The following is a 26,743-nucleotide window of genomic DNA, read 5'->3' as shown; positions in this document are numbered from 1 at the left end:
GCTGGGGATGAGTCACCGCCCCCTGCTGTGAAGGAGGGGGCTGGCTGATGCGTTCCCCTCACAATGTGCTGTGCTGGAATTCAGGAGTGCAGCAAGAGCAACTTTCCACTCTTCAGTGCCAACGCTGATTTTTTTTTTTCTTTTTAAATTTAATTCGCTGGGAGTTTCTTTGACCCTTTCCCTGGGTATGGAGGCTGCTGTTCCAGGTGTGGGGGCGGAGATGGGAGGAGGGGAGCGCCACTTGTTCTGCTGCCTAATTTCTCCCGTGCGCGCTGAGCGGCTGTTACAAGCGATTGTATTTCTGAGCTTCAGAACAGACAGTTAAACAAAGAGCTTTAAGCAGGGAGCGAAATGCTGGAAGGGGTCTGAATGCGATTGAGAAGCCAAACCCGTGGGCCTGCTATTCTGGCATGATCTCGTGGGCTGGGTGAACAGGAACATAGGACACGTCATCCCAGATTGGTGGCCTATCCAGTATCCTGTCTCTGACAGTGTCTGGTACCAGCTGCTTCAGATGTAACTTACAGGAGCTAGTGTTTGTCTTTCCCCCATTGCCACTGATGCTTTGTTACACTACTGTCTAACACAACAGTGGATGTTCTTATTGTCTATATAAATGTCTGATCCTTTCCTGACTCGGCCTCTAAGATACTTGTGGCAGTGAATTCCGCAGGTTAACATTGTGAAACACGGTGTGCGAAATGTGTTCCGGCTTCCATTTCGTAACCCCTCTTGCTTGTATTTGAAGAATGGCCGTACTGGGTCAGACCAATGGTCCACCAAGCCCATGATGAAAAAGGGTCAATAGGAGAACATCATAATCTTATGTGCATAATCTCCCAAGCAGGCAGACCTATGAAACATAAGGAGAATCCCCAAGGGCTCAGTTCAGCCCTGGCCTCCTATCAGAACAAAGTGGTTTCGCGTTACCAGATACTAAGGGCTTGATCCCAAGGCAGTGGAAAGTCTTCCCCTGACTTTGGGGGGAGGTTGGGATCAGGCTCTCTGCCACAGCTGTCTCAGCAGAGGGTGGACAGGACAGAAGTCGTGCTTTGGCCTTGCCTTGGGTCCCCTTGCCCAGGAGTGAATTTCCCCCCTCTGTGGTGGGAACTCCTTCCCGGTGCCGCTCACGCAGCGAATCCAGAGCTCAAGGGTCCTGGCAATTTCCTACAAGCGAAGAGTCATCATGGAGTTGGGAAATATCCTGGTGTTTTCCAGCATGGCCCCGCTGAAGAGCAGGGCATTGATTAGCAGCCCCAGGGAAATAGTGGTATCACCACCACGCAGCTGTTCCTCAGTAGATCTCAGACGGCTTCACAAAGGGAGGGCAGGATCCCCCTTTTATAGATGGGGAAACCGAGGCACATCTAAGAGGCCAAGCTGGGACTAAAACAGTGGTCCCCTAAACCCCAGTGCATGCTCCTTCATGCTGGCGCTAGTGTTGGAAGGGAGATAAAACCTCACGTGTCAAGGTTGACCCCACTCTATAAGTATTGGTGATTAGGGTGAGGCCTTCATGAGGTGCAAGTCACCCCACGACTGCCTGCTGTGGGGGTCTGGCACCTTCCTCTGAAGCAGCTAGTGAGTAAGGAGGGTCCCGTGATTAGGCTGCTCATCTGGGACTTGGGAGACCTGGGTCATGTCCTTGCTGTGCCACAGACCCCTGTGTGACCTTAGGTGAGTCACTTAGCTGCTCTGTGCCTCACATTCCCCTCTGTACCATGGGGCTAATAGCCCTGTCCTGCCTCAGGGGGTTTGGTGAGGAAAAGTATATTAAAGACGATAAGGCACGAAGGGCCCTATTTTAAATGTATTGAGTGCATAGCTCCGACTGATTTCATTGGGAGTCAGGTACTTGACTCGGCACTGTGGTAAAGGGGGCTTTGATCTGGTGCTGGGGACAGAAGAGACATTGAGTCTGACCCAGGATAGGGATTTCTAGGGCCCTGGGCAATTTGGGAGAGTTGGGCGAAGTTTAGGACAGGTAGCACCGCTCCCACCAGCCTGTCCCTTGTTCAGGGGACGCCACGTGCCTGCTGTGATCGGCTGGGATCCTCACAAGAGCTGCAGCTGCCCCTAGGGCACAGGGGCAGAGGCGCTGAAACTGTCCAAGCCGCTCTCGCTTGGATGGGGGGTGCCAGCCACCCCTCTCACGGGGACGGCAGCTGGGTTGTGGTGGAGGCTGCTGTGTGTGCGTAGCGGGGGGCGGGAGGATGGGATGGGGCCGATAACACCTTCCTCCCAGCCAGTGGGGAGAGGAGCCCTGGCTGATGCGGGGAGGCAATTCAGGACCAGAGCAGTCTGGTGGATCCGTCTGCCCTTTGCGTGCCCAGCAGCATCCAGGCTGGTTGGGACAGGCCTTGTGAGGCGGGACTGTGGCCACGGCTCCTTTCCATTTGGTGAGGGCTTGGTGCCGTGGGGGGTGTGAGGGTGTGTTTGTGGTTGGGGGTAGGCACGTATGTGTGTGCACGTGGCAGGGCGTGTCTGTGTCTGTAAAGTTGGGAAGATGCATGTGGCCATGCGGTGTGTGAGTATCTAGAGAGGTGTGCGTGCGTGTGTCTAAGTGGGTGTGCATATGTGTCTAGATGGGTGTACTGGGTGGGTGTATATCTAGATGAGTATGTTGGGGTGTGAATGTGTGTATGTATCTAGATGAGTGTAGGGTGTATTCTGTGTGTGTATGTAGCTAGATGTGTGTGTATCTAGATAGGTATACGCTGTGTGTATGTGTGTCTAGAATGATGTGTGTGTTTGTGTAACTAGATCAGTGTGCATGTGTACCTAGAGGTGGGTGTGTGGATCTAGATGGGTGTGTGTGTGTGTGTGGGTGTGGGTGTGTATCTATCTAGATGGGTGTACTCTCTGTGTGTATGTATTTAGATGTGTGTGTACCTAGATGGGTGTGCATGTGTTTTTAGATGGATGTGTGTATCTAGATGGGTGTTCTGTGTGCAAGCGTGTGGCTGTATGTCTGTGTGTGTACATGGGAAGCTGGCTGGATCTGTGTAGGTGGTGGTGTGAATACGTGTGTGGCTGGCTTGGTGGTTTTTGTGTGCACTCAGCACCGCCTGTATTCAGTCCCCAAGTGGCTGTCATGCCAAAGGGGACACTGTAGCAGTAGTCGCTGCCCTGACTCAGGGGTTATGTGGAGCTGCATTTCCCCAGGGAGGGACAGTGCCTAGGAAGCAGCTGCTGGCTTACATGCAATGAGTGTGATAGGTCTCAGGCCAGTTCCCTTCAGCCGAGGTGTGTCCATCTCACTACAGGCCTGATCCCGATCAGGGGGAGTCTTACCATTGATTTCAGTGGGGTTTGGACCCCCAAAACTGTGAGATACCATCACAGGTGTATCTCAACCCTGGCCTGGAGAGGGCACTGCCAGGGGGCTCTGCCTCATTGGCCGCTCTCAGCTGGGACAGAGACACAAGAGGGGCAGCTGTGATCATACCCCTGGTGAGGTGCGGGCCCCTGTCCAGTGAGAGACAAACCAACTCCCCAGCACTGAACCCCGAAATCCCTCCCGGCTGAAGGAAAGTGCTGAGCATAAGGATTAGGGCGGGGCGAACTGGGGCCAAATTCCACGCCCCTGCCAACGAGGCTAGGGGCTCCAATGTTATACGTGATGTCTGGGAGAGACGCTGGGAAAGGCAAGAGAAATCAGTGTGGTGGGCCCGATCCTGAGCTCGCTCACCCTCCCCCCAACCCGGTGTAAATACAAAGTGAGCTGCCCCATTAAACTGTAGAGGCCTGATCTGGGCTCACTCCCCCCTGTGTAAATGCAGTGACCCCATTGGTGTCTGCGAGACCGAGCTGGAAGTCTGTGGGCCTGGCTCTGTTCTCACTCACCCTTTGCCCAGGCTGTATGAGTAGCCCTGTTGAAATCAGTGGGGCTAACCGTGGAGGGAGCGGGGGTCCGGCTCAATGGGAGCAATCTGGTCCTGTGAATCTGGGGTTCCCACTGTGAACCTTTAGAGGGCTGCGCAGTTCTTCAGATGCCTGTCGCCTGAGCTGAAAGCAGCTGCCTTCTAGGATGCTGTCTCCACCAGCTGGTGATAAATTGCTTCCCAGATGGTCCCTGCTTTGTCCTCTCATCGGCTCCAAATAAACATGGTTACGCTGCTGTGCTTGGTACAAGAAGATCTGTTTTCACCCATTCTTGGCTGAGATGCAGAGCGTGGGTTTGACAGGAGCTGTTGGGCGAGGGGGGAAATTAGGGTTTTGCATCCCCTGGAACCCCGAGGAGGCTCGTTAGAACGCCCCTGGCATTTATTATTAGCTCCCAGGCGAGGCCTGTTTAAATAAACAGGGGTTAATAAGTGACCTTGTAAGAGAACCTTGGTTTGGTGGTGAGAGCCCGGGACTGGGAGACAGAAGTCCAGGCTTTGGGCTAGCCGCAACCCTGGATCTGAACACAGCTGAATTCTGTGGTGTTTGCAGCTCAGCTCCCCAAATGAGCCTATTTCTTCCTTGCTGCTCTGTGCCTCAGTTTCCCCATCTGGGGATGATAGTTCACCGCTTCGCTGGGCACAGCTGTGAACTGGAGTTAGTTCATATTTGTCAGGTGCAACAGGGTTTGAACCTGGGACTGCCAGAGCCCCAGCATAGGCTGTAAACAACAATCAGGCAGACACTGCTGAGTCACACTTAGCTGGCCCCATGTCTGGCTCACCAGCGGGAAGAGTTCAGCTCCTTGTGCTGCCTACAGTCTCTGCCCCAGGTCTGCAGGTGCTGTCCATTCTGGTGGGGTGTGCAGGCCCCACAGCACTGCTGTGTTCGGATCCAGGGTTCCAGATGTCGCAGGGATAGCCCCTGGGAACCAGCCTAGTCCAAATCTGGGTGGGAAGAGAGACCCAGCCAAACTTCAATGGCCTGGCCAATATTGGGGGAATCTAGGGTGATGGGGACGGTCTCATGGGCTGGTGTCTCCCTGCACCTGCCATTAGAGGCCTCCTCCAGCCCCCACCCCGGGGGAATCATCTGCTACAGAGTGGAACATAAAAAGAAAAGGAGTACTTGTGGCACCTTAGAGACTAACAAATTTATTAGAGCATAAGCTTTCGTGAGCTACAGCTCATTTCATCGGATGCATTTGGTGGAAAATGGTTTTTGTGAGCTGTAGCTCACGAAAGCTTATGCTCTAATAAATTTGTTAGTCTCTAAGGTGCCACAAGTCCTCCTGTTCTTTTTGCGAATACAGACTAACACGGCTGCTACTCTGAAACCTGTCAGAGTGGAACATGTGTCATGTGTCATTTCCTCTGCTTTGTGGAAGCCAGACTTCCTGTGAGGGAGTCACGTGATTAACTGCTGCAGGCTGGCATCCGTGTTGTTTCACTGTGCTTCTAGGGCAGCCTGGTTTCAAAGCAGTTCATGATACAGGTGTGTCTCCATTCCCCCTTTACACAGCTGTGCCTATGCCCCTCAATCCTGACTCACAAACCCGCCACCACCTCCCCCCCCCGCCAGTCCTGGTCTCCTCCGTCAGGATTCCTGCTGCTTTCCCCATCTACGCTGCCTCGCTGTGCCCTTCCCCACCTAGCCCTGAAGTAGCCTGGTGCCCCCCAGTTTGGGAAGCACCGATCTGTTCTGTGTATCTAGCTTGGATCTCTCCGTGAAAGGCACCTGGAGCATTGCTGCTTCCTTCCCGCCCTGGGATTCCTGGCTCCCTCACTGTCTGCAGAGTCCCTCTTTGAGCGCTCCATCCCTTCCCGTTGGGGGCCGTTCCACCCCTTCCCTTTCCTGCTGACTAGGAAGTGGACTTGTGGGAATCTGCAGGTGACCTCTCCCTGGCCTCCAGCGCCTTCCCCACGCTCCTGCCCCCCAACCACGCTCTGTGCGTCACTCCCTGTCTGTCCCTAAACCCAGGATGAGGAGCGGCAAGTGTGCAAAGGGCCAGGAGCGTAGACAACTAGGAGCACCCAGAAAACCCGCCTGGTTGGCCAGCGTGCACTTCCAGCCGAAGTGTTCCCCATTTAATTTCATCCCATTGCTCCTGTCCCTGCACTTCGACCACCAGAAACAACTACCTTGGCATTCACACTCCTCAGATGCCTTAGCCACGCTAGACAAATTGGGAAGCTTTTTCAATCCTTCTCCATTAGTCAGCCCTTCCCACCTCTGCCCTGACCGTTTTCCTTGCCCTTTCCTGAACTTCCTCTACTCTGCCAGCACCTGAGTATCAAGACATCAGTGTGCTTGCCCTGACGGGTGATAATTAGGCCCCTACCAATTTGCGGTCCATTTTGGTCCATTTCATGGTCATAAGATTTGAAAAATCATAAATTTCATGATTTCAGCTATTTAAATGTGAAATATCACGGTGTTGTCATTGTAGGGGTCCTGACCTAAAAAGGAGTGGTGGAGTGGGGGGTTGCAAGGTTTTTGCAAGGGGGGTTGCTGTACTGCTACTCTTCATTCTGCATTGCTGCTGCTGGCAGCGGTGCTGCCTTCAGAGCTGGGCAGCTAGAGAACGGCGGCTGCTGGCCGGGAGCCCAGCTCTGAAGGCAGAGCCACTGCCAGCAGCAGTGCAGAAGTCAGGATGGCATGGTGTGGTATGGTATTGCCACCCTGACTTCTGCGCTGCTGCCTGCAGAGTTGGCCCCTCAGTCAGCAACCACCCCTCTCCAGATGCCCAGATGTGATGGCAGCACAGAAGTAAGGATGGCAATACCACGACCCCCCTAAAATAACCTTGCGACCCCCCCCCCTGCAACTCCCTTTTGGGTCAGGACCTCCAATCTGGAAAACGCTGGTCTCCCCCGTGAAATCTGTATCCTATAGGGTAAAAGCATACAAAAGACCAGATTTCATGGTCCGTGACGCGTTTTTCATGGCTGTGAATTTGGTAGGGCCCTAGTGATGATGTCATATCAAGGTGGAGCAACGCAATGTCTTCATGTGCTTCTGACACTCAGGGCTCATTGGACTCTCCTGCCCTGCTAGAGAACCACAAAGATGGGTCTGGAAGAAACCCCCAGGTCAGCCATGTGGTGTTAAAGAGGTGATGGCCTTTGGAACCATGGAGGGTCCTTGTGATCAAGACACACAATGTGGCTAAATGTAAATGCATACACCACAGAACAGAGACTGCAGGCCATACTTACAGGCTGGGGGACTCTATCCCGGGAAGCGGGGACTCTATCCCGGGAAGCAGTGACTCTGACAAAGATTTGGGGGTCCTGGTGAATATTCAGCTGAATGGGAGCTCCCAGGGCAATGTTGTGGCCAAAAGAGCTAGTGTGATCCTGGGATGCATAAATGGGGGGATCTCGATTAGGAATAAAGAGATTATTTTACCTTTGTGTTTGGCGATGGTGCAACCGTTGATGGAATCCTGTTCCTGTTCTGGTCATCACAATTCAAGAAGGATGTTGATGAATTGGAAAGGGGTCAGGGAAGAGCCATGAGAATGATTAAAGGACTAGAAAACATGTCTTGGACTCAAGGATCCCAGTTTATTTAGCTTAACAAAGGGAAGGTTAAGGGTGACTTGACCACAGTCTAGAAGTACCTACATAAGAACAGCCATACTGGGTCAAACCAGTGGTCCATCTAGCCCAGTATCCTGTCTTCCAACAGTGGCCAATGCCAGGTGCCTCAGAGAGAATGAACAGAGCAGGGCAATTATCAAGTGATCCATCCCATGTCATCCGCTCCCAACTTCTGGCAGTCAGAGGCTTAGGATACCCAGCGCTGAGGTTTGTGTCCCTGCCCATCCTGGCGAATAGCCATGGATGGACCTATCCTCCATGAACTTACCTAGTTCTTTTTTGAACCCTGTTATATTTTTAGCCTTCACAACATCCCACAGGTTGACTGTGCGTTGTGTGAAGAAATACTTCATTTTGTTTGTATTAAACCTGTTGCCTGTTAATTTCATTTGGTGACTTGTATTATGTGAAGGGGTAAATAACACTTCCTATTTACTTTCTCCACACCAGTCATGATTTTATAGACCTCCATCATATCCCCCCTTAGTCGTCTCTTTTCCAAGCTGAAAAGTCCCAGCCTTATTAATCTCTCCTCATATGGAAGCCGTTCCATACCCCAATCATTTTTGCTGCCCTTCTCTGCATCTTTTCCAATTCTAACAAATATTTTTGAGATGGGGCAACCAGATCTGCATACAGTATTCAAGATGTGAACATAGTATGGCTTTATGTAGTGGCAATATGATATCTTCTGTCTGATTATCTATCCCTTTCTTAATGGTTCCAAACATTCTCTTAGCTTTTTTAACTGGCAGTGTACATTGAGTGGATGATTTCAAAGACCTATCCACAATGATTCAAAGATCTCTTTCTTAAGTAGTAACAGCTAATTTAGACCCCGTCATTTTGTATGTATAATTGGGTTATGTTTTCCAATGTGCATTACTTAGCATTTATCGACATTGAATTTTATCTGCCATTTTCTTGCTGAATCACCCAGTTTTGTGAGATCCCTTTGTAATGCTTCACAGCCAGTTTTTGACTTAGTAGTTTTGTATTGTCTGGAAATTTTGCCGCCTCACTGTTCAACCCTTTTTCCAGGTGATTTATGACTATGTTGGACAGCACTGGTGCCCGGACAGATCCTTGAGGCACCCCTCTATTTACCTCCCTCCATTCTGAAAACTGGCCATTTATTCCTACCCTCTGTTTCCTGTCTTTTAACCAGTTATTGATCCATGAGAGGATCTTCCCCCTGATCCCATGACTGCTCACTTTGCTTAAGAGCCATTGGTGAGGGACCTTGTCAAAGGCTTTCTGAATGTCCAAGTACACTATATCCAGTGGATCATCCTTGTCCACATGTTTGTTGACCTTGTTAGAGAATTCTAATTGACTGGTGAGGCATGATTTCCCTTTACAAAAGCCATGTTGACTCTTCCCCAATAAATCATGTTCATCTATGTGTCTGTTAATTCTGTTCTTTACTATTGTTTCAACTGGTACTGAAGTTAGACTTACCCCCGACCTTTAATTGCCAGGATCACCTCTGGGATCTTTTTAAAAAATTGGTGTTACATTAGCTATCCTCCAGTCATAGAATCATAGAATATCAGGGTTGGAAGGGACCTCACGAGGTCATCTAGTCCAACCCCCTGCTCAAAGCAGGACCAACCCCAACTAAATCATCCCAGCCAGGGCTTTGTCAAGCCTGACCTTAAAAACTTCTAAGGAAGAAGATTCCACCACCTCCTTAGGTAACCCATTCAAGTGTTTTACCACCCTCCTAGTGAAAAAGTTTTTCCTAATATCCAACCTAAACCTCCCCCACTGCAACTTGAGACCATTACGCCTCGTTCTGTCATCTGCTACCACTGAGAACAGCCGAGCTCCATCCTCTTTGGAACCCCCTTTCAGGTAGTTGAAAGCAGCTATCAAATCCCCCCTCATTCTTCTCTTCCGCAGACTAAACAATCCCAGTTCCCTCAGCCTCTCCTTATAAGTCATGTGTTCCAGTCCCCTAATCATTTTTGTTGCCCTCCACTGGACGTTTTCCAATTTTTCTACATCCTTCTTGTAGTGTGCGGCCCAAAACTGGACACAGTACTCCAGATGAGGCCTCACCAATGTCGAATAGAGGGGAATGATTACGTCCCTCGATCTGCTGGCAGTACCCCTACTTATACATCCCAAAATGCCATTGGCCTTCTTGGCAACAAGTGCACACTGTTGACTCATATCCAGCTTCTTGTCCACCGTAACCCTTAGTTCCTTTTCTGCAGAACTGCTGCCAAGCCATTCGGTCCTTAGTCTGTAGCGGTGCATGGGATTCTTCCATCCTAAGTGCAGGACTCTGCACTTGTCCTTGTTGAACCTCATCAGATTTCTTTTGGCCCAATCCTCTAATTTGTCTAGGGCCCTCTGTATCCTATCCCTACCCTCCAGCGTATCTACCTCTCCTCCCAGTTTAGTGTCATCTGCAAACTTGCTGAGGGTGCAATCCACACCATCCTCCAGATCATTTATATTAAGATATTGAACAAAACCGCTCTGAGGACCGACCCTTGGGGCACTCCACTTGATACCGGCTGCCAACTAGACATGGAGCTATTGATCACTACCCGTTGAGCCCAACAATCTAGCCAACTTTCTGTCCACCTTATAGTCCATTCATCCAGCCCATACTACTTTAACTTGCTGGCAAGAATACTGTGGGAGACCATGTCAAAAGCTTTGCTAAAGTCAAGGAACAACACGTCCACTGCTTTCCCCTCATCCACAGAGCCAGTTAACTCGTCGTAGAAGGCAATTAGATTAGTCAGGCATGACTTGCCCTTGGTGAATCCATGCTGACTGTTCCTGATCACTTTTCTCTCCTCTAAGTGCTTCAGAATTGATTCCTTGAGGACCTGCTCCATGATTTTTCCAGGGACTGAGCTGAGGCTGACTGGCCTGTAGTTCCCCAGATCCTTCTCCTTCCCTTTTTTAAAGATGAGCACTACATTAGCCTTTTTCCAGTCGTCCGGGACCTCCCCCAATGGCCATGAGTTTTCAAAGATAATGGCCAATGGCTCTGCAATCACATCCGCCAACTCCTTTAGCACTCTCGGAGGCAGCGCTTCCGGCCCCATGGACTTGTGCTCGTTCAGCTTTTCTAAATAGTCCCGAACCACTTCTTTCTCCACAGAGGGCTGGTCACCTCCTCCCCATGCTGTGCTGCCCAGTGCAGTAGTCTGGGAGCTGACCTTGTTCGTGAAGACAGAGGCAAAAAAAGCATTGAGTACATTAGCTTTTTCCACATCCTATGTCACTATGTTGCCTCCCTCATTCAGTAAGGGGCCCACACTTTCCTTGACTTTCTTCTTGTTGCTCACATACCTGAAGAAACCCTTCTTGTTACTTTTAACATCTCTTGCTAGCTGCAACTCCAGGTGTGATTTGGCCTTCCTGATTTCACTCCTGCATGCCTGAGCAATATTTTTATGCTCTTCCCTGGTCATTTGTCCAATCTTCCACTTCTTGTAAGCTTCTTTTTTGTGTTTTTAAGATCAGCAAGGATTTCACTGTTAAGCCAAGCTGGTCGCCTGCCATATTTGGTATTCTTTCTACACATTCGGATGCTTTGTTCCTGTAACCTCAATAAGGATTCTTTAAAATACAGCCAACTCTCCTGGACTCCTTTCCCCCTCATGTTATTCTCCCAGGGGATCCTGCCCATCAGTTCCCTGAGGGAGTCAAAGTCTGCTTTTCTGAAGTCCAGGGTCTGTATTCTGCTGCTCTCCTTTCTTCCCTGTGTCAGGATCCTGAACTCGACCATCTCATGGTCACTGCCTCCCAGTTCCCCTGTCATTTGGTACAGATGCTGATTTAAGTAATAGGTTACATACCACAGTTAGCAGTTCTGAAATTTCACATTGAGTTCCTTCAGAACTCTTGGGTGAATACTGTCTGGTCCTGGTGACGTACTACTGTTTAATTTATCAATTTGTTCCAAAACCTCCTCTAATGACACCTCAATCTAGGACAGTTCCTCAGGTCTGTCACCTAACAAGAATGACTTGGGTGTGGGCCTCTCCCTCACAGCCTCTGCAGTGAAGATCAATGGAAAGAATTCATTTAACTTCTTTGCAATGGCCTTATCATCCTTGAATGCTCGTTTACCACCTCGATCACCCAGTGGCCCCACTGATTGTTTGGCAGGTTTCCTGTACCATAGTGGCTCACAATCATTGATGTATTTATCCTCTTGGCATCATTATCCCCCAGTACAGATGGGGAACTGAGTCACAGAGAGTTGGAGTGACTCACCCAAAGTCATACTTGAAAGTTGCAGCAAGCAGGGACTTGACCCGAGCTCTACAGAAATGTAGACTACCCCCTCCCCAACCTCTGGGCTAACCTTTCTGCAGGAAAGCTGTTGGAACTGTTCTAGCATCACTGCGGAGCCATCTCGTGTCCCAGGTCAGCCCAATTTCAAGCTTTGCAAATCTGTGGCAGCGGTAGCAACTCCATGACGCTGAATGGAGGCACGGTAGTTGATCAGGTTTCAGGCATCGTTTGGCCAGCCTGTGTGGACCAGGGTTAAAGACATGTCCTAACCTTGGCCAGGATACAGCTAGCTGCCCACATCCCCAGCTAGGCTCTGGTGGGGCTAGAAGCACAGGTGAACTGAATGTAAACCTGGTTGCTTCGCCCACTACGTGGGGAGGCCGAAGGCAGATAGAAGCCGGACTGGTGTGTGTGTGGGAGCAGTTTCCCCTCCAAGAATGCTGGAGAAGGGGAAGCCGAGCGGAGCCACTTGGGAAGAAAAAAGGAAGTGCCGAAGGAAAGGGGGCTAAAGACTGACTCGAGGAATGGCCCATTCAGGGAGTGTCTGGCTGAGGTAGGGGAGCAGGTTTTGCAGCTGTCAGGTTCATCTCCTTAGCCCCCCCCCCCGCCTCGTGCAGGGAGGTTTTCCTCATGCATTGGATGCTGCGGTTTCACCGGCTGCCTTTGCAATATGCAAATTCCTCTCTGCACACTTGTGCGAGAAGGAAGGAAGCGTCTGTTCTGTCAGAGCGGGCTTGGTAGAGTGAGAGGCAGCGAGGTGTGCGGAGACAGCTGTCTCGACAGTAAGTGGCATTTTTCCCAGGCTGCCCCGGACTCTGAGGCCCTTTGCCAGACATGTGCCTGAGCTTGGCTGAGGCTGGCCCCTCAGGTGCCACTAGGACCGTGGGAGGACAGGCTGGGGTGAGTCACACTCTGCAACGGGGGTGCAAACAGTGATGGGTCAGTGTCAGCCCCCAGGACAAGAGGGTGCTGTCAGTGGAGTACCAGCCGGGCTGGCTTTGGCCCTGGGTGTCTCCAGAGCTGGATTTAGTGCTGGTGAGAGGAGCCCTGGGCAGTGAAATCCTCTGGATATCCGCAGACCAGGGCATGGGCAGCCGCAGGGTAAGCTTCCTGCTCTGTGGCTCAGCCCTGAGGGGGACGGGATGCTGCCGGGGCAGCCTTTAGCACAGGTCCCATGGGTGCCCCCAGCCCTGGGACAGGTGTGGGGGCACCCCAAATGGCCCTTCTCTGGATCCAGGGTGTCTGCCAGGGTGGGCCCGCTCTGTGCCAGCAGGTGCGGTGGGCAGCGGTGGGTCTCAGGTGCATCCCAGAATCCTTTGCGCCGCTACCTTAGCTAGCCCAAAGGATTGTGCGAGGGGGCCCTGGAAGGCCAGAGCTGGAGGAGGGACACCGCTGCAGGGGCAGAAATATACACAGGGCAGGGGCGGGTTGCAGGATGACTGCAGCAGGGGCTGAGCCTGTCAGGGGGAGCCATCCATGGTGATGGGTATTGAGGTGCCCACCAGGGGCTGGGTTGGGGCCCAGCACAGTCATTGTGCTGCCCCATACAGCCATACCACAGGAACTCTTGGTCAGCACCAGCTCAGGCCGGAGTCAAACTGGAGCCCGGGGGTTCGGCTTCCCAGTGGCCAGCTGGTTTCCTGGGGTGACAGGGGAGAGCAAGCTGGGGACGTGCAGGGCATTTCAGGGGATGAAGGGGAATGCAGGGGCGTTCCTAGCCCCAGGCTCATGAGCCCCTGGTCACCCTGCTAGCCAGGCAGCCGCAGGGAGATCTCCCAGCCCGGTGAATGGATAGGGCCTATGTAGCGGGAGAGCCAGGCTCAGAGGATGAGGGGGGATGTGTAGGGAGAACCCTGGCCCGCTGGGAGGGGATTAGACCCGGGCCCTCACTCAGTTATGCCAATGTCGTCTTAAGCTGTCCTGACAATGAAAGGGGGCAGAAATAGCCTGTATGGGGGTGTCCCCAGCTCTCAGCTCTCGGTGGACAGGGTATGGCAGGGTATTGCTCTGTTCTGCTCTATCCCAGGGCCACGGGAAGTCACGTCTAGGCCTCAGGATATGGGGACTGCGGAGGTGGCTGAAAGCCCCCCTGCCTCCGATCCCCAGCTCAAGTGCAGAAAAGGGGTAACCGAAGTCAGGGCTGCTGTATGTCAAGAGACCAACTTTTCTGGTGGGAGGGAAAGCATGTGTCTTCCACCCTGGGATTTTCAGCTTCCACGTCTGGTCTCTGTAGCTACTCCCCACCCACCCTTCTCCCTCCTTCAGAGTCGGGGGTGTCCCGAGGAAGGGATGCACCGAAAGGCGTCCATAATAAATAATAGCGCCTAACTCTGACCATCAGCAGATCTCAAAGAGCTTTACCAAGGTCAGTATCATTTCCCCCCCTCTTACAGATGGGGAAATTGAGGCACAAACAGGGTTCGTAACAAGGACACCCAGCAGGCCAGTGGCAGAGACCGGAATGAAACCCAGGTCTCCTGAGTCCCAGTCCAGTGCTCTAGCCTGAATGAGGGGAGATTACTCTGTACATGAGTTGGGTTTGCTCCAGCCTTTGGCTGCTACCCATCAGACATGCTACCCAGCACTGCCCTCCTCCTGGGGGGGTAGGAACACGCCAGGGAGCTCAGTGTCGCTCGGACCCACAAGGCGCTATGTCCAGCTCCCCTGGGCCAGTCAGACAAGCCAGGCACTGCAACATGGACCCTGGTCTGGGGGGAGAAGAGAAAGGAGAGTCCAGACCACACCTCGGGTCTGGGCACAACGGCTCAGCAGCCTTCGCTCCAATTACCAGCGTTTATTTTAGAGAGGCAGCCCAAAATAAACAGAGCTGTGAGATTGGGAGAGAAAGAGGATGAGCTCTCCCTTGGAGGTGAAAAGCAGCCGAGGAGAATTTAGGCTGAACATCAGGAAACCCTACTTAACTCTGAAATCTATGGGGATGTGGAATAAACTCCCAGTATAAGTGGTGGAGGATCCTCTCGCAGCTGGACTGGACAGAGAGAGCAGCGGGAAGGGAACAAGCTTGCCTTGGGGGAAGGGATTGGACTAGATGGGAGTTCTAGATTATCCGTCTCTGGATCTTCTGCTGCGTCTAACCCTGCTGCGACAGCTGGTGAGCTAAGGGAACAGTATGCAGAAGGGATCTTGTGGGGAAGAGGCATCTGATGGGGAGCTGCTGGGGTAGGTGCTCGGTCTGCTCTTATTTTGTCTCTGACTGTCAATTTAACATGTTCCCTTTCCCAGAAGAGGGAATGACCAGCATGATGAAATGCATGGGTTATTCGAGGTTGGGTGGTGGGATTAGCCGCAGTGAGGGGAGAGATAGGATGGGAAGGGGGCCAGGGTGATTGGGCAGGTTATTATTGTAGTTACGTGCGTGTATAAGGAGCATGTCACTGTGACATGGCATGAGTCATGTTAATATGCCACACTGGAAGAGCTAAACCCTTCACCCTGCAGCTGTATAGACCAGTGGTTCTCAACCCAGGGTACACATACCCCTGGGAGTACGCAGAGGTCTTTCAGGGGTACATCAGCTCATCTAGATATTTGCCTAATTTTACAACAGGCTACATAAGAAGCACTAGTAAAGACAGTACAAACTAAAATTTCATACAGACAATGACTTGTTTATACTGCTCTCTATACTATACACTGCAATGTAAGTACAGTATTTATATTCTAATTGCTTAATTTTATATTTATATGGTAAAAAGGAGAAAGTCAGCAATTTTGCAGTCAGAGTGTGCTGTAAAAAGAAAAGGAGGACTTATGGCACCTTAGAGTCTAACAAATTTATTTGAGCATAAGCTTTTGTGAGCTACAGCTCACTTCATTGGATGCATTCAGTGGAAAATACAGTGGGGAGATTGAGCTGTAGCTCATGAAAGCTTATGCTCAAATAAATTTGTTAGTCTCTAAGGTGCCACAAGTACTCCTTTTCTTTTTGCGAATACAGACTAACACGGCTGCTACTCTGAAACCTGGTATAGACAGTAGAAATAGACTGGACTGGGGAGCTGATTGACCAGATTTCCATAGCAGTGGGAAGCCTGGGTAACGATATGCCTCAGCCCCATCAAGACAGGGCTTCCAGTGCTCACATGGAAGATTAGGGCTTTGTAGATAGCGACCAGCACCTTGAATTTCACCTGGGTGTGGACTAGCAGCCGCACGGCGATAGGAGCCTATGGGGCAATAGTCTGCTGCCAGTCCGCTCCACTCTGAAGGTGGGCAGCTGCAGTCTGCACGAGCCTGAGGTTCTGGGGGGCTTTTGTGGTCAGTCCCAGCTAGCGGCCGCTGCCCCAGTCAAGCCTAGGGGTCAGGAATGGCAGAGGCAAGGACTCAGGAACTGAATTGGCGGTGGGCGGAGTCGCGGTACCTTTCAAGCTCCACCCACAAACCAGGCTCCAACCTTGTGAGATGCCTTGTTGTGCAGATGTTCAAAATATTCTCTTGGGTGCCCTGCGGATCCCTCTACTGTGTGACTGGGCTGCCCCACCTCGGTCCTTGGTCTTGGCTGCCCCTCTGTGGGGCTTACGTACCCTGCTAGGCTTGTGGGGCTTCCCTCCTCCTCGAGGGAGGATGGGGGTGGGGGAAAGTAGTTGCATCTCCTAAATAACTGCCCACTTGGAGGGCCAAAGGGAGATGTTGCATGTATAGATCTTCAAACGCCATCCGTCCTCTGCTCTTGTATCTGCTTTGGTCAGCTGGGAAATAGTTAACGGAGGTGATATTTTTTACAGCAATCACTATAAATGCAGTTCTGCTGACCAGGTGTGATTCTGCCATGGGCCTGCCTCTGTTTTCCCCCCTTCATGGGGCTCCTTCAATAAACTGCCTTTATTTGCCCAGAAATGCCCTTTGCCCAGGGTCTAATTTATTGGCATCTAATACAACCAATGCTCAGTCCTGAGGCTTCTCTGCTCCTCCTCTCTGCCTGGTTTCTGCATTTCTTCCCTGCTTCAGCACTTCACTCTCAGCCCTTCCCATCTGAAGGCTTGTGGAGTGTGCTTTCCCGGGCCCTCAGCCTTTTCCAGCTCTCTGGATTTTGGGACCAAACCCTTCCCCTGGCCAAGGACTTTGCAGGAGACCTGTGTAACTCCTGCTCAGAGCAGCTCTTCTGACCCCTTTCCCAGCTATTTTCTTCAGGCCCCTTTCAGTTCGCTGGTTAATCCTTGCTCAGACCTCTCATCATTCTGTGTCAGCAGCCCGCCCGATTCCCTCTTTTATAAGCCCCTTCCCTTTCAATCCTCAGCAGTTAATTGATCTCAGGTGCCTTTCCTTTCAGTCATTCGGGCATTAGGCAATCAGTCCTGGGTGCCTTCCCTTTCATGCTGTGACAATCGCCATTGGGCATCTGGGCTGCCAACCCTCCATAACGAACAGGGGCAGTTGGCCCCTCTCAGAGCTATTGCTTCAGGCTGCCTGCAGACTCAGGCAGGAATCACTGCATTGGTTACACTCAGGTCAGACTCTGAAAGTTTAGTTCATAACCATGAGGACCAGAGGATGAAAGCTGAGATTCTGGAGAACAAATGGGCACCTCAGAGAGGAGGAGATGGTGGTGGGTGGCCACCCAAATTGAAACCCTGAAAAGTGTGCATCTCAGAGGAGGGGCTGATTTTGGGCACTGACCAGTTCTGAGAGGCGTGGAGCAGCATTGAGTGTAGGAGGATTCTGAGTTTGCAATCCACAATGATCAGGCAGGTGCCTTCATTGGCTGGGAGCAACAATAGATTTAGCCATCTCCTCTAAGTGCTCCCCCTGGCTGACAAGCATCACCTCCATCTTTAGTTTAGTTTCAGTCAACTAGCCATCATGGGCAGGAAACAGGAGTTGATATAGAGCTACTCTGGCAAATACATGTTGGGGAGTGGCCAATAACCAGCAGCACACAGACCGGAGAGCAGTGTTGGTGATTGAGGCCTCTGGTAATCGCTGAAGGCACATTAGATTAGGAGCCTGTCTCTCCTGGCTCCATGGCCTGCACTCTGACCACACTTCTTCCAGCCAGCGGTATAAAGAGGAAACTAGGAGGAAATTGAATAGAGGAAGACTGAATGTGGACTGAATATCAGGGAAATACTCCGACGTTCTGTCCTGTATAGACTCATAGACTGCATTCATCAGCATGGCACCTGAGCTTCTTCACTTAAGTACTGCACTTAAAAAGGAAAAAGTCAAATGCACAACCACGAACTGGGGAATACCTGCCTAGGTGGCCGTACAACTGAGAAGGATCTGGGGGTTACAGTGGGTCACCAATTGAATATGAGTCAGCAGTGTGATGCAGTTGCAAAAATGGTTAGTATCATGCTGGAATGTATTAACAGCAGTGTCGTAGGTAAGACATGGGAGGTAATTGTCCCTCTCTACTCAGCACTGGTGATGCCACATCTGGAGAATGTGCCCAGTCTGGCCTAGCAGCCACAGCTGGGCTGTTGTCCACAGGTCAAGGACAGCCACAAGGCAGCAGCCAATGAGCCAGGATCAACAGGCAGGAATCAGGATCAGAGGCAGGCTGGGCTCCGAGACTGGAGATCAGAAAGCCAGGTGAGGCCCGGCATCACAACAGGCCCAAAGTCTATGTGGTTGCATAGACAACTGCCTGGGCCACTCTCCAGAGTGAAATAGTGAGCATGGGCCAATCAGAAGGCTGCAGGGCGCTGGCACTCTGGACCCTTTGGGAGGTACTTCCTGCAGTGCCTAATCTCCACAGTGCTCCCTGGAGGTAACTATATGTAGCCTCTTGGTGGTGATGTGGGGACATCAGCTGTCCCAGGTGCTATGGACCTATGGATTCTAACAGATCTTAGGAAACACTTTCTAACTCTAAGGGATGCTGTGCGAGCCCCATCACTAGAGGTTTCTAAGAACGGGCTGGACAAACACTTGTCAAGGATGGACTAGGTTTACTTGGTCCTACCTCAGCACAGGGCTGGACTTGTGACCTCAAGGTCTCTTCCTGCCCAACATTTCTATGATTCTTCCAGTCATGCATGAAGCCACGTGACTACATTCTGTCCTCTTCTCCCAGGGGGAGACGTGGAGGGTCTTGGTTTGGAATATGTACACACACATGCACATTTCCTTGTGTTTGTATTCGAGAAGGCAGGCTGAAGAAATGCGCCTTGCACTTGGAGCAGAAAGTGGTGGGGTGGGGATGGTCCTCGGTTCCTGGGGGAGTTCATTGCAGTCCCAGACCTCCCCTGGGGAAGGTTCTGTCTCCTGCCCAGATGAGCTTTTCACCCTTATTGTTGAGAGCTCCATGGTGCCGGAGGAGCAGTTGTCAACCACAGTTTCATCCCAGAGCTCGGTTAGATCTTTTACATACTCTGGGCCCAGGCCATGAATAAGGACCAAGCCCTTGAACTTGATTGGATATTCTGTGGGAAGCTGGTGGAGGGGGCAGAGGATGGGAGTAGCCTGGGTTGTTGAGGAGAGACACTGCAGTGTTCTGTACTAGTGGGAGTTGCCCAAGCGCCGATGGCTTCCTGGCCAGATGTACTGGGTTGCTGTAGACCAGCCGAGAAGTGACAAAGGTGCGAATCACTGAGGCGAGGTCTTCATCCGCCAGCGGGAGCCGGACACTGAGATCTGAACTCGAGTCAGCTCTGTGCCAAGGCAGGACTGCTGTCATGCATTTTTAAAGATATTGTTGAAGGATGTTTTGTCCTGTCAGCTGCAGGTAAATTCTCACGCTGGTGTTTACCTCCTCCAGGCAGCTCTGGGGGCTGATGGCCAGTAAAACGCCAGCCAATCAGAAACCTTTCTAGACCGGTAGGGGGCAAAGGTTCAGGTTCTGCCGCCGATAAGACTGCACTCCGGGGTGGGGGAGGGCGGGAAAGAGATTGACTACGGGAACCGGATTGGTGCTTTGGAAGCCATTGGGTGTGGTAACTTGGCTCTGAGAAATCTCATTGGCTCTTGGATTGGACTTAGATGACTAGTTCTGTTAGACCGAGAACCGGAGAAGGATGAGCACCAGACACAGGGACTGGCGGGGGGAGCCTGTGGACTGCACTATGAGAACTCCCTGCCCCAGGGTAACCTGCAGGCTGCTGCCCCAGGAGAACTTCTGCATATGGGGCCCTGTAGTGACAGGGAACAGTAGGAGTGTGTCCCTCACAGCAGCCAGCTCTGTGATGCACATGGTGCAGGGAAGCATGTCAGCGCTGCCTGCCAGCCCTCTCCTACAGCTCCCCCAGGCCGCTGCTACCCAGATGCCCTCTCCCGACTGCAGGAAGCCACCCGTCTCCTTCCTGCTACAGCAGCTCTGATGGAAGCGTGCCAGCTGCAGAGCTCACAATGTTCTGTAGCGTGCCCCTCTGCGCAGAGACGGAGAGAAGCAGCCAAGCCAACAAGGCGTTAGAGCTGACACAGGCCAGCGCCAGATCCCGGTGCCGAGTCCTCCGCAGTTCGGAGCCGGCTCACCTCTCCGACACCCACTCCCTAGGCTGACACACGGCATCAGTGGGGATTTTAAACAGCAGCAGTCACCAGCTCCAGCCTCCAGGAGTGACTAACACTTGGAGCCTGAAGGCCAGTGGGCGTTACAGTGGGGGCTGTTGCATTAATTTAGATGGAACCGACTGGCCCAAAGAGTTAAGGGCTCTGAAACCATCCAACATGGAACAATTTGAAACAACATTCAGGGTTTGGCAAACAGAGACCTCAGCCTGCTTAGCGCCATGGCAAGTGCACCGTTCTCCATCCTTTTAATCTTTTATTAAAGAGACAGAAAAGAAGGAAAAAGAGTTAAAGCCTTTGGAATGTAGCCTATGAAGGGAGGCTTTCATTTTAACGACAGCCCTCACGCCTGTTAGTTGGAGAGAGTTTTTAGAAGGAAAAATCAGACCTGGATTGACAGTCTCTTTGATGGTATTGCATATGGGGATAACTGTGCTTTGGGGGCACAGAGAAGTCAGCTGAGATGGGCTGGAGCTGGGGTTGTTGCTGAGGTTGTTAAAGTCTGACCCTGTTTCCTAAGAAGCCAAATGCAAAAGGGGGAAAAAAAAGAACAGCCAAGACAGAAAATGCAACTTCTGTCTGTCACAAGCACCATGGCTTGACCCTGGGCCCATGGGGCAGCCTGCTGACGATGGCTTACCTGGGACCCCTGAACCCCAGCCCCAGTGGTTCTGCACCTGAGGTCCGAGTGGCAGAGTCCCAGAGCAGCTGATCAGCTCGCTGGCTCTATTTAAGTCAGCAGCACGTGTAACCCACACACCTGCTGGATGTGGTGTTCTGTCCCATCTAGTGGCACCGAGCCCACCTAGAGAGAGACAGAGGCACACAAAATCAGTCTGCTCTACAGCATTAATGAAGGGCCAGGTGGTTTTTAGCTCATACAGTAGAAGCTCATGCTTTTAGCTCCAGAGATTCCTAGGTTCGATCCCGCCTGCCGACGACCAGGTCTGTCGGTGTTACAAGTGGGAGCTCATCTGGGATTTCAACTGGGAAGTCTCTGAAGCTTGGGATGTGCTTCCTCAGGTAGGGGAAATATGTAACCCACACATCTCATGGGCGTGGTGTGCTGTCCCATCTAGTGGCACTGAGACCATGTAGAGCGAGAGATTAACGAGTCTGCTTTACAGCCTTAGCTGAGCTATATGGCTTTTAGCTCATGCAGTAGAGGCTCTTGCATTTAGCTTCAGAGGTCCCAGGTTCGATCCTGCCTGCCGACGACCGGGGTCTGTCAGTGTTACAGAGGTAGAGGAAGCTCCTGAACAGGGCTTCATCCTGCTTTTGGTGGACTGTGTGCACCCCACTCCAATGGCATCTGACATGTGGCTCTTGATCTCTAGTCTGGCTCCTATCTCTAACCCCTGGTATCCTGATCCTGGGTGCTGACGCATGGTTCCTAACTCCAGTTTACCTCTTGCCTCTGACCCAGCCGACTCCTGACTGTGGACTCTGGCTCCAACTACAGTGTCTGACCGTCCACAGCCTGCCTGCGATGCTGTGATGTTGACCCTCACTTGCATTCTTGCTGTTGGAAAAAACCACAGACCCAGCACATAGATTTTTTTATCAGCCACTCCGAGACTTGGCAAACTTGTCCCAGCTTCGGGCCGGGTAGGGCAAAGCTGCCTCTTTCTGGTCACAGGCTTATGTGGCAAAATACGCCGGCTCGACTGGCTAAGCCAGACCCTTGTTAGACAGAAGGACAAATGAGAGAGAAAGGAAAGAAGAGGGTGTGTGTGTGTGTGTGTGTGTATGTGTATGTGTGAGAGAGAGAGAGTTTAACACCCCAGGTGGAGGTTGCGATTGAGTTGGTGGAGGTGGTAGTGGGTTCCTCTCTCTGGCTTGGCCTAGAAATCTCTCTGGGTTAGGATGGAGGTCCAGGGTCCCAGGAGATGGTGGGAGTGGCAGCCATGATGGTGAAACTCCCTACAGTAGCCAATTTTTCTCTTTTTTTAAGGACCTACAAAGGGAGTGGTGGGTGGAATAGCCCCTCCCCTCAGCATTTTGTCCCCCTGTTAGGCCTAATTTGTGACACATCCGCTTTGGTTCACCAATTTCCAGTCTCACACTTTTCATGTTCACCAGCCATCACCTTAACACCGTCCTTGAGTGACAGCAGGAAGCCTTTGTGTTTGGACTCATTCAGTCTGTCTCACTTTTTCACCTTTCACCGTTTACTGTTGATATACGGAGTTGTGACATTTTATTAACTTTTCACAATTGAGCTCAGCACTAGGGTAAATTTGTAGGCCCAGTTATCACAACAGGGGGCAGGGTGGGAAGAATACCTGATTTTTTTTAAATGCGGATCTGGGAGAATCATGTATGTTGCCAAACATTGTGGGTAATTTCAAAATTCACCCCTCTTTGCCCTGGTGCTGCAGGATTAAAAAGGAGCAGGAGTTGTTGGGGGCAGGAAGGAAGGAAGCCAATTAACCCTGTAACACTTTGGCAGAGTGTGTGCTGTGCTTCCCTTTAGTGGCTGTCCCTTAGTCGATAACAGCCTGTAACTGCTACTGACTAATGGAGCAACTCCTTTAGCTCCAGTGGTCGCGCTCTGTGTTGCAGTACTTGAAGATTTTGGGTTCGAATCCTGCTGATGACATATGCTTGGGTCTTTCTACTCCAAAATTCCCCTTAGAGAAATCTGAAAAAGAGAGGCTTGTCCCTTTAAAACCCACGCAGGGTGAAGAATACTGATTTCCTGTAGAAAGGAGGGTCAGACCTGTAATTATGTATTCTTACATAATTGTGATTACATCAAGTTACTTTAAAAAGCTGAACCTTGCAGTGTCGAGGAGCCAGCGTGCAGCATCCTGGCTGAGTTCTGATGTACACAGAGCAGCGAGCCCTCAGGATTCGTTCTGTACAATACAGCATCACAATGCAGGCTGTAATTAGAGTGGCACCTCGCAGATCAAAGCTGTCTCTAAGTGCTGTGCAAATTACAGCACAAAACACATCACCAGAGAGTAAACTGGGGGATGGGAAAGTCAGAAACTGCATCTTAGTGGCAGCTCAGTTTAGATCATTTGGAACAAACAACTTTCACCCAGCCAGCTTAGCCAAGTGGCTTTCTGTAGACAACTTCCTGCTACTGTGCTCCTTTTATCTCTTCCCAGTAACCAGGCCTGGCTTTGTGCGTTCACACAGCTTTTCTAATCCAGGTGAGCTACACCTGATTCTTGGGAGAGCAGAGAACTCTCAACGCACCATAAAGTAGCCAGCTGCCATCTGTGCGCTGCTGTAAGTTAGCGGAAACAATTGTTTGCTGGCGGCCTGAAACGTGAGGTCTGATTGGCCTTATTGGCTTGACTGAAGGTAACAGCCTGCTTTTCAGAGATGCTGAGTGCCCACAACGCCCTTTGACTTCCACTGAGCTGTGGATGCTCAGCACTGCTGGGAATCGGGCACAAGGTGTCCAAAGGGACCGACCTCTGCTGCCCATTGGCTACTTTTAGCATTACTTTACATTGCCAGATTTAACAAATCCATGGTCATTAATAACACAGACCAGGGTCTCCCTCTAAACTGTACGCATTCAGCATCTGACATTCCATCCAGCACAGAACAGCTGTGACACTCGGGGTATGTTTACACTACAATCCAAGGGTGATTATATCTCAGGTAGACATACCTGCACTACCATTGCTAAAAATAGCCGAGTGGATGTCACAGTTTCAGGCAACTGCATCTGTATTTCCCCTTGTGGTCCCTCCAGAGCCCTGCTCTAGATTCTGAGCTGTCACCTCTCTTGGGCAAAAGGCTGGGTTTTGCCCTAACTGGAGTTGGGTAATCTGAGTGATACAGTCCTTGGAATTCCCAGGTCTCGCTTGGTGACCTAGAACCCCGGCCCACAATAATACATAAACCATTCATTGAACACAATGGATCCTAAAGATGCTGTCTCCCAAGGATGTGGCAGGCCATTCCCATATCTGTCACAGTACCTGCAGCAGCTCTGGCTTCAGCAACGTGAGCAGGTACCCAGGGTCTCTGGCCTGTTTGTACAGCCTGCCCTTCCAGCTCAGGGATGTCTGGCCAAGCTGCAGTCGCTCCTTGGACTCCAGCAAAGGCACGCCGTCACACACCGCATACTCCCTGAAGTGAGACAGAGCTAATCCATGAGCATCTAGGGTTTACCTCCAAGCGCCCATTCTAACAAAGCCGCGACCACCTATGACGTCACGCTGCTGAGAAGCACATCCATGCGAGACTTTATAGAGGGAGTAGGGCTAGCCCTTGAACTCTTCTGTCCTAGAACCAGATGCCCCTAGCGCTTGAGCTGAAGGAGGATATCTACCTGCAGCAGGAGTATTGGACTGCACTTACCCTGCCTAAACAGCTGCTGTCATTTTCTCCCCAGTAGTGTGCCTGGTGCATAGACACTGCTGGCCCGCAGTTAACGAGGGACTGACAACACGAGACTCATCAGAGGCCAGGAGAGTGGCTGCTGCTGACCAGAGAACTGTGGTCAATTCTGACGCCAGCCCTGCAGCCGGAGACAGAGCACAGCGTCAACAGAGACTGCACTATTGTCTCGACATGCATCTCTCATTGGTGTGGCTGGGAGCTGGGTGGGTCTCGGGTTAGCATGCTAAAAATAGCAGTCTGGATGTTGCGGTTCCAGCGGAAACTTGGGCTAGCCACCTGAGCTCAGACCCAGTGGACTGAGTGTGCTTGAGAGCCCAAGCTGCCATCTGAGCCAGAACGTCCATGCTGCTGTTTTTAGCGTGCTAGCTTGATTTTTGGTCCATGGATTCCCAAAAGGTCCATGGACCAAATCTGCTGTGTTGGAATCAAATGTAAAAAGATGCAATCCACTGAGGTCCTTCGCCTCCACTGCAGGCCATGGGAGTGTGGGATGTGCAAAGAAAGAACCACAGGGTGCTAAAGATGAAATTTACATGGGGAAAGGGTCACTACAATTTCAATCCCACATGAATTTTTGCCAGCTGTTATTAGTATTACAGTAGGGCTAAGGGCCCCAGTCAGAATTGGGCCCTGTTGGACTAACTGTTGTGCAAAGCCAGAGTCCAAGAATTGTCCCTATCTCACTATTCGTTCCTCCCATATGAAAATGAAAGAACTCTGGTTGGTTAATGCCACCTCCTGCTGCAGTCTGGAATAAAGGTCCCATGCATGGAGCTGGACACTGCTGTGTCAGCCAAAGCGGCCTTCCTCAAAGCTAGGAATATACATAGAACAGGAGAAAGAGAATCTAGGAATTGCCATAGACCAAGGTCCATGCTCTCGAGTATTCTGTCTCCAGCTGCTGTCCATACCATTGCTTCAGAGGGAGATGGGTGGCTCTACCAGTGTCCTCTGTCCATCCCCTGCAGGCTGCAATCACAAGGAATTGATCCTCATATGGGAATGAGCCGTTCGATCCTGATGGATGATCCTCACTCCATGCTCTGGGGAAAGACAATCCACCATCACTCCCAGGACCCCACCAGTCAGTTATAGGAAGAGTTTTTTCTACCCCCAAATTAATGAGGAGCAAGAATCCACCTGGTTGAGCATCTATTCCCATGTGTGAGCCAAGACATGTGATAGCCAAGTAACCATCCGTCCTCCATCCACCCAGTCTGTCTACCTCGCGTCCATCACCGTGGCATCTGTCCTCTACTGCCCATTAGTCATCTTGAGTTCTCAATGCTAAATTGCACCAGGTACATAAGCCTCAAACCCGCCATTGAAACAACTCTCAGCTGAACCATAGAAAAGCCTCCATTTGGCCAACTGGTTTATTCCCCATACATCCTGGGGCTTAACACCTCGCTCAGTCTGCATGAGTCGCTGATCTATGATTAGTCTTCCTGTGCACTAATTAGGTCTCTTCACGCTTGTTAGTTGCATTAGCTGAGCATGGGATGTGCCTGTGCATCTACCAGCATCTGGCTGGGGAACTGTCAGCGCCTGCCTAATGCGATTTAGAGGCGGCAGAGTGCACGTGGGCTGGAGTTTAGATCTGGGAGGGGCTCATTCACTTCTCTGTCACATGGCTCGTTCCCCAAGAGAGAAATGAGAGGGGGGACAAAGGAGGTCTCCTCCTCCCAGTCTTTTCCTGCTAGCCTCACCTGGGCTTTATTTCCTCATACACACCCTCTTTGTGTTTTTTCCCTTGCATCTGGCCTGTTCCCCTGGAGTAGTTGTAGCCCTTTGTTCTAGTCTTCGCTGGCCCGTGTCAGCAGGGCAGTCTCATGACCATGCCCTGCTGTGGACTTCACAAACCATGGGTTGCAGCAGTCTCATCTCGGCCTAAGCCTTTCTCTTCTCTCACTAGATGTAGTGCTGGAAGGTGCGGGATGCAGAAGCACAGGGGTTGTTCATAGGGCAGATAAAGAGCAGGCCGTAGCCTTGCAAGCTTCCCTCCCATCACCCCACCAACACGCTTCAACCACGACATGGGGGGACCACGTCAGCGGTTGGTAGCTCATCCTTTAAGCCCACTTAGTCCCTGCATTCTCCATTGAGACCACCACCGAGGGGAGTAATTAGGGCTAATTGCT

The 26,743-nt window shown here is 51.4% G+C and overlaps 1 protein-coding gene across 11 annotated transcripts in view; it reads left to right on the top strand.

The window, feature by feature from the left end:
• Positions 1 to 26,743, top strand: part of PTK2B (protein tyrosine kinase 2 beta) — a 115,478-nt gene that overhangs the window by 19,870 nt on the left and 68,865 nt on the right. For 2 of the 11 annotated variants that reach the window (XM_043510025.1, XM_043510024.1), the window contains exon 1: positions 12,447 to 12,541. The exons of 7 other annotated variants lie outside the window; for them this stretch is intronic. The gene's annotated coding sequence lies outside the window, so the exon portion shown is untranslated. Of the gene's footprint in view, positions 1 to 12,446; positions 12,542 to 14,157; positions 14,940 to 26,743 lie in introns of those variants that run through there. 2 more of the 11 variants (XM_043510026.1, XM_038394026.2) reach the window with 2 other exon arrangements.

Source organism: Dermochelys coriacea, chromosome 3 (genome assembly GCF_009764565.3).
Source record: "Dermochelys coriacea isolate rDerCor1 chromosome 3, rDerCor1.pri.v4, whole genome shotgun sequence".
NCBI classification, from domain to species: Eukaryota; Metazoa; Chordata; order Testudines; family Dermochelyidae; genus Dermochelys; species Dermochelys coriacea.
The sequence above is the reverse complement of the archived record's forward strand: the minus strand, read 5'-3'. Positions and strand labels throughout refer to the sequence as shown.